The following is an 8,009-nucleotide window of genomic DNA, read 5'->3' on the forward strand; positions in this document are numbered from 1 at the left end:
ATCCCGATCCTGACCACAAAATCTCCTGTCGATTCCCCCAACTATCGAGTCCCCTACCACGAGTACTTTTCTATTCTGCCCCCTTCCCTTTGCCACAGTGTCAGGCTCAGTGCCAGAGAACTGACTACTATGGCTTTCCTCTGGTAGGTCATCCCCCCCAGCAGTATCCAAAACGGTATACTTATTACTGAGGGGAATGTCCACAGGGGATCTCTGCACTGTCTGTCTGTCCCCATTCCTCCCCCTAACTGTAACCCATCTATCCTTGTCCTGAACCTTAGGAGTGACCAACTCCCAGTAACTCCTCTCAATTACCCCTCAGCCTCCCGAATGATCCGTCTTGCTGATATATATGGTCACTGCTTTCCTTCCCAGTTGCCCCTCTGCTCCCGCTCCTTCTGTGAAAGAGAAAACACCGCTGCCCGCTACCGGTAAGTAATTTTAAAAACTGCCTTACCTTAGCTGCTGTCCTCCGGGTTCATCTTACCTCCGCTGCTGCTCGCACTCAAACTCCTTCAATCTATCCTCACAATTGTAGTTTCTCAACCTTGGAACCATTCTCATAAAGTGCTTCTATACTTTACAATGTGGTTACATTCTTCCTATAACTTGGCACCCACAACTATGCACAATATTCCAGCTCAGATCTATTAAGTGTTTCTCCTTGCTCTGTAGTCTGCGGCCCTATTAAAAAGCCAAACACACTGAATGCCTTAACTGCTATCTCCACCTTACCTGTTACCTTCAATGATCTTTGAACAAATACACACATAGTCCTCTGCTCGTGTACCCCCTGTGGACTGTAACCTCTATTTTACATTGCATTTTGGTTGGAAGAACATAGAAAAACATCGCTTCACATTTTACTCGACATAGAACCTCACCTCCCACCTATTCACCCACTCCACCACCTTGTCACTCTCCTTTCGGAGTTCTACACTTGTTGTCCTCATGGTTACAATTCTTCCAAGTTTCTTGTTATCTGCAAATTTTGAAACTGGCCCCTGCATACCAAGATCTAAATCATGTATCAGGAGAAACAAAGGTCCTAATACTAACCCCTGGAGAACTCTTCTACAAACCTTTCTCTAGCCTGACCTGAAATACCAGTATCTTTGCTTCATATCACTAAACCAATTTTGTATCCAAATTGCTACTGTCCCTTTTATTCATTGGGCTATCAATTTCCTCAAGTCTGTTGTGCACTGCATTAAATAGTTTCTGGATGCCCATTTACACCACATTAACTGCATTACTCTAACTGAACCTATAACCTTGTTAGTCTGAGTGGTCTGAGCTGGCCGTATTCTTACAACTTTTCTTGAATAAGTTTGTAATGTGGAAAGTTGCTCTTATATGTCCTCTGCACAAATCCAACTCAGCTAATTAGCATTCCATCATCTATTGTCACTCATCAGCAAAGTGATGGAAGGGGTCATCAACTGTGCTATCAAGGGGCACTTGTGCAGCAACAACCTGTTTGTCAATGCTCAGTTTGGGTTCCACCAGGACTACTTGGACCCTGACATCAATTCAATCCTGTTACAAACTTGAGGGAAAGTGAGACACTACTCTTCATATTAAGGCAGCAATTGACCGAGTGTGCCTCAAAGAACCCTATCAACATAGAGACAATGGAAATGAGGAGTAAAACAGTTCATTAGTTGGAACCATAACTAGTAAAAAGGAAGATGGTTGTGGTTGTTGGATGTCAATCATCTCAGCTCCAGGACATTACTGCAGGAGTTCCTTGGGGCAGTGACCTCGGCTCAACCATCTTCAGCTGCTTCATTAATGACCTTCCCTCCACCATAAGGTCAAACTACCCTCCTGCGCAATATATTCTGAATGCTAATGACCCTCTGAGTGAAAAAGCTTTCTTCAAATTCTAAACCTCCTGCCTTTTATTTTAAAATCATGCCCCCTTGTTCTTAACACTTCAACAAAAGATTAGATTAGATTCCCTACAGTGTGGAAACAGGCCCTTCGGCCCAACTGACCCTCCGAAGAGTAACTCATTCAGACCCATTTCCCTCTGACTAATGCACCTAACACTACGGGCAATTTAACATCACCAGTTCACCTGACCTGCACATCCTTGGACTGTGGGAGAAAACTGGAGCAACCACCACACAGACAGTCACCCGAGGCTGGAATCAAACCTGGGACCCTGGCGCTGTGAGGCAGTAGTGCTAATCACTGAGCCACTGTGCCACCCCCACTTTCTTGACTAATGCACCTAACACTACGGGCAATTTAACATCACCAATTCACCTGACCTGCACATCCTTGGACTGTGGGAGGAAACTGGAGCAACCACCACACAGTCACCTGAGGCTGGAATCAAACCTGGGACCCTGGCGCTGTGAGGCAGTAGTGCTAATCACTGAGCCACTGTGCCACCCCCACTTTCTATTCACCCTGTCCCTACCCCTCATAATCTTATACACCTCTATCAGCTCAACCTTTATTGCTTCAAGGAAAATAACCCAAGCTTATCCAGTCTCTCTTCATGGCTGAAATGCTCCTTCCCAAGTGACATCCTGGTGATTCTTCATTGCACACCTTCCCAGTGCAATCACACCCTTTCTACAGAGTGGTGTCTAGAACTATACCCACAGTACTCCAGCAGTAGTTTAACTAAAGTCCTGTACAGCTTCAACATCTTCTCCCTGGTTTTATAATCTATGTCCTCAACTGATAAAGGCAAACATTTATGCGCCTTAACTACCCTCTTAACCTGCTCTGCCACCTTTAGTGATCATGCTCCCTTGTCTTGTTACTTCTTCCAAAGTGGTACACTTCACATTATCAGGGTTAAAATGCCACCTGACACAGATCTGCCCATCTGACCAATCCATCTACATGTTCCTGTAACTTAAGACTTTCCTTCTCACCATCTGCCAACTGGCAAATCTTTGCATTCTGCACACTTACATTACCGCTACCCCCTCCCCCACCCCCACCACTGCCCACAGACATTCGTAGCTACATCATTTATGAATATCACAAACAATAAGGGTCTCAGCACTAATTCCACTGGATACCAGACTCCAGTCACACAAACAACCTTCTATCGCCATGCTTTGTTTCCTGTCACTAAACCAATTTTGGATCCAGCCTGCCAAGTGATTCTGAATCCCATGAGACTTTATCAGTTTTCTGTATGGGACTTTGATAAGGGTCTTGTTGAAAGCTATATCAAATGCCCTACTTTTATCAAAAGACTTGGCCACTTGCTCCAAAAAATTAAATCAACTTTGTGAGGCATGACCTTTTTCTGACAAAGCCATGATCAATCCTTGCCTCATTAAATGGAAATTAATTTTCTCCTTCACTATTTTCTCCAATAGCCTCCTACTTTTTATGTGAGACTTATTTGTCTATAGTTCCCCAGTCTATCTCTATCACCCTTCTTGTAAAATAGAACCATGTTAGTTGTCCTCCAATCCTCTGGTACGTCCCTTGTCAAGAATGACAATTTGAAAATTTCAGTCAGGGCCCTTATAACTTCTTCTGTCAACTCCCACAGCAGCCTGGGATATAATTCATCTGGACTTGGGAATTTGTCCACTTTCAAATCTGCCAAAACCTCCAATATCTCCTTACGTCTCATATCATTCTGCTCAAGAACTCCACATGCTATTTTCTTGAATCCTGCACTTGCATCCTCCTCCTGAGTAAAGACAGATGTGAAGTACTCATCTAACACTCTAACAAAATTCTCTGGATTCACACTCCACGTGTTGCTCCTACTTTTCACTTTAAAGGGGATATGTTGAGACTGTATTCTCCTCAGTACCTTTACAAATGCCTCCCACTATTCTGCTGTACATTTTCCCTCAAGTAGCTGTTTCCAGTCTATTTTGACCAGACCCTTCTTATTTTAACAAAATCTGCTTTACATTAATCCAAACCTTTTTATCCAGACCATCGTTCTCCTTTTCTATAACAAACTTAAAATGTGTGGTGTTCTATTGCTTTCACTAAAATGCTCCTCCCACTGTTACCTCAGACACCTGTCTGGTTTTGCTCCCCAGAAATAGGTCCAACATTACACCATCCCTTATTGGACTTTCTACGTGTTGATATTAAAAGCTCTTCTGAATACATTCAAGAGTTCTGTTCCCTCTAAAACCTTTATTCTTTCAATTAATGTTGGCGTACTTGAAAGCCCCTAATACAATTACCCCATTACTTTTACACTCTTTAGTGAATTGACTACATGTCAGCTCCTCAATTAGCTGCTGACTGTTTTAGAGCCTATAATGCACCTCTATCAGTGTTACTACCCCTTTTTATTCCTAAGCTTCACCCACAAATTTGATGAGCTATCCAAGATAACATCTGGGGACAGCACTGTTAGCGTTGCTGGCTCACAGTGCCACATGCCTGGGTTTGGTTCCAGCATCCAGCAACTGTATGGAGTTTGCACATTCTCCCCATGTCTGCCTGGGCATGTTCCGGGTGCTCCAGTTTCCTCCCACAGTCCAAAGTTGTGCAGGTTAGGTGGATTGGTCACACTATAGTATCCAGGTTGGTGCAGGCTAGGTGGATTAGCCATGGGAATTACAATGGTAGGGGGCAAGGTCTGGGTGATCAAAAGGCAGAGAAAGAGTAGGAAGGCAGTGCAGGTGTCCCCTGCAGTCATCTCCCTCCAAAACAGGTCAGTTGGGGGAGAAGGCTCACCAGAGGAGAGCAGCAGTTGCCAGGATCATGGCATTGTGGCAGGCACTGCTGTTCAGAAGTGTGGGAAAAAGATTCGTAGAGCCGTAGTCATAGGGGATTCTATTGTGAGGGGAGTAGATAGGTGGTTCTGTGGCCGAAAATGAGACTCCCAGATGGTATATTGCCTCCCAAGTGCTCGGGTCACAGGGGTTTCACCAATCAGCTGCAGAGCAGTTGTCATGGTGCATATAGGCACGATGATATAAGTAAAAAAGATGAGGTCCTGAAAGCAGAATTCAGGGAGCTAGGAGAGAAGTTAAAGAGGAGGACCTCAAATCAGGATTGCTATCAGTGCCACGTGCTAGCCAGAGTAGAAATGAAAGAATAGGCAGGATGAACACGTGGCTTGAGGGATGGTGTAGGTGAGAGGGGTTCAGGTTTGTGGGATGTTGGGGCCTATTCTGGGACTATTACATATTGTATGGTCTACACCTGAACCAGACTGGAACTAATGTCCTTGGTGGAGTTTTTGCTACTGCTGTTGAGGTGGTTTTAAATTAATGTGGAAGGGGGCTGGGAACCAGAAGAGAAGACTACTAGACAGTGAGGTGGAAACTGGAGACTATAAGGATCATGAAGTTAGCATTACCAAGGGGAAGAGTAGGCAGAGAGCAAAAGAACTGGTGGCCCCAAGTGCATATACTATAATGCAAGGAGTATAGTGGGTAAGGCAGATGAATTTAGGGCTTGGATTGGTGCCTAGCAGTATGACATTATTGCGATCACAGAGACTGGGTTGAAGGAAGGGCATGATTGGCAACTAAATGTTACAGGATATACATGCTTCAGACAGGACAGGGAGGGAAGTAAAAGGGGGTAGGAGGTGCATTGCATGTCAGGGATATCACGGTTGTGCTAAAGGAGGGCACTATGGAGGGCTTGAGCAGTGAGGCATTATGGGTAGAGCTGAGAAATAAGAAGGGTACCGTTACATTGTTGGGGCTGTATTACAGGCCTCCCAACAGTGAGCGTGAGGCAGAAGAACAAATAAGTGAACAGATTATGGAAAGATGTAGAGGCAACAGGATGATAGTGATGGGAGATTTTAATTTCCCAACATTAACTGGATACACTTAGTGTCAGGGGTCTGGATGGGGCAGAATTTGTAAGGAGCGTCCAGGAAAGTTTTCTCTAGCAATTTGTCAATAGTCCGATGAGGGAAGGGGCCTGGTATTGGGAATGAGCCAGGACAGGTGGTAGAAGTTGCAGTGGGAAATTTCTTTGGGAATAGTGACCACAATTCTGTCAGTTTTAGAATATTCTCAGACAAAGATGAGAGTGGTCCTAAGGGAAGAGTACTAAACTGGGCCAAGGCCAATTATATCCAAATTCAGCAAGAGTTGGGAAATGTTGGAATTTGAAGAGAGGTCCACATTTGATATGTGGGAGGCTTTCAAAGATAGGTTGAAGACAGTGCAGAATAGACATGTCCCTTTGAAAACAAGGGATAGGAAAGGCAAGATTTATGAGCATTGGATGACAGGAGAAAGTGCAACTAGCCAAGAGGAAAAGGGAAGTGTACTTAAGGTCCAGGCAGCTAAGAACAGAACGGGCCCTGGAAGAATATCGGGAGAGTAGAACCAATCTTAAACAAGGAATCAAGCAGGCTAAATGGGGTCATGAAATAACTTTAATGAGTAAAATTAAGGAGAATCCAAGGCCTTTTATTCACACATAAGAGGGAAGAGGGTAACTAGAAAAAGGGTTGGTCCACTAAAGGATAATGAAGGAAGGTTGTGTGTCAAACCTGAGAAAATGGGTGAGATTCTGAATGATTACTTTGCATCAGTGTTCACTGAGGAGAGGGACATGATGAATGTTGAGATTAGAGGTAGAAGTTTGTTTACTCTGGATCATTTTGACATAAGGAGGCAAGATGTGTTGGGTAGACTAAAGGATATTAAGATGGACAAATCCCCGGAGCCGGATGGGATCGATCCCAGGTTGCTGAGGGAGGCGAGAGAGGAAATAGCTGGGGCCCTGACAGATATCTTTGTAGCTTCCTTAAACACAGGTGAAGTGCCGGAGGACTGGAGGATTGCTAATGTTGTCCCCCTGTACAACATTATTCCAGGTGATATTCCAGGTAACTACAGACCAGTGAGCCTGATGTCATTGATGGGAAAATTGCTGGAGAAGGCACTGAGTGATAAAATCTATACTTGGAAAAGAATGGGCTTATCAGTGATAGACAACATGGTTTTATCCGGGTGAAATCGTGCCTTACCAACATAATAGAGTTCTTTGAGGAAGTTAACAAGATGATAGATGAAGGAAGGGCTACAGATGTCATATTCATGGACTTTAGTAAGGCGTTTTATAAGGTTCCCTATGGTAGACTAATGGAGAAAGTGAAGTCACATGGTGTGCAGGGTGTTCTAGCTAGGTGGATAAAGAACTGGTTGACCAACAAGAGACAGAGAGTAGTAGTTGAAGGGAGTTTCTCGAAATGAAGAAAGGTGACCAGTGGTGTTACACAGGGGTCTGTGCTGGGACCACTGTTGTTTGTAATATACATAAATGATCTGGAAGAGGGCATTGTTGTATGATCAGCAAGTTTGCAGATGACACGAAGATTGGTGGAGTAGCAGAAAGCATAAGGGACTGTCAAAGAATACAGGAGAATATAGATAGACTGGAGAGTTGGGTGGAAAAGTGGCAGATGGAGTACAATCCAGGCAAATGTGAGGTGATGCATTTTGGGAAGTCTAATTCAAGAGCAATCTATACTGTGAACGGAAGAGTCTTGGGAAAAGTTGATGAGCAGAGAGATCTGGGAGTTCAGGTCCATTGTACCCTGAAGGTTGCTGTACAATCCAGGCAAATGTGAGGTGATGCATTTTGGGAAGTCTAATTCAAGAGCAAACTATACTGTGAACGGAAGAGTCTTGATGAGCAGAGAGATCTGGGAGTTCAGGTCCATTGTATCCTGAAGGTTGCTACACAGGTAGATAGAGTGGTCAAGAAGGCATATAATATGCTTGCCTTCATCAAACAGAGTATTGAGTATAAGAGCTGGCAGGTCATGTTAAAATTGTACAAGACTTTGGTTCGGCAGCATTTAGAATACTCCCCTATCAGCGTTCCGAAAAGACCACTCCCTCCGTGACTCCCTCGTCAGGTCCACACCCCCCACTAATCCAACCTCCACTCCCGGCACCTTCCCCTGCAACCGCAAGAAATGCAAAACTTGCGCCCACACCTCCCCCCTTACTTCTCTCCAAGGCCCCAAGGGATCCTTCCATATCCGCCACAAATTCACCTGCACCTCCACACACATC

At 44.5% G+C, this 8,009-nt stretch overlaps 1 protein-coding gene across 1 annotated transcript in view; it reads left to right on the forward strand.

Moving 5' to 3' along the window:
• LOC122544108 (hexokinase-1-like) overlaps positions 1 to 8,009 on the forward strand; it is a 158,721-nt gene that overhangs the window by 149,157 nt on the left and 1,555 nt on the right. The window lies entirely within an intron of this gene.

Source organism: Chiloscyllium plagiosum, chromosome 46 (assembly GCF_004010195.1).
Source record: "Chiloscyllium plagiosum isolate BGI_BamShark_2017 chromosome 46, ASM401019v2, whole genome shotgun sequence".
Lineage (NCBI taxonomy): Eukaryota > Metazoa > Chordata > Chondrichthyes > Orectolobiformes > Hemiscylliidae > Chiloscyllium > Chiloscyllium plagiosum.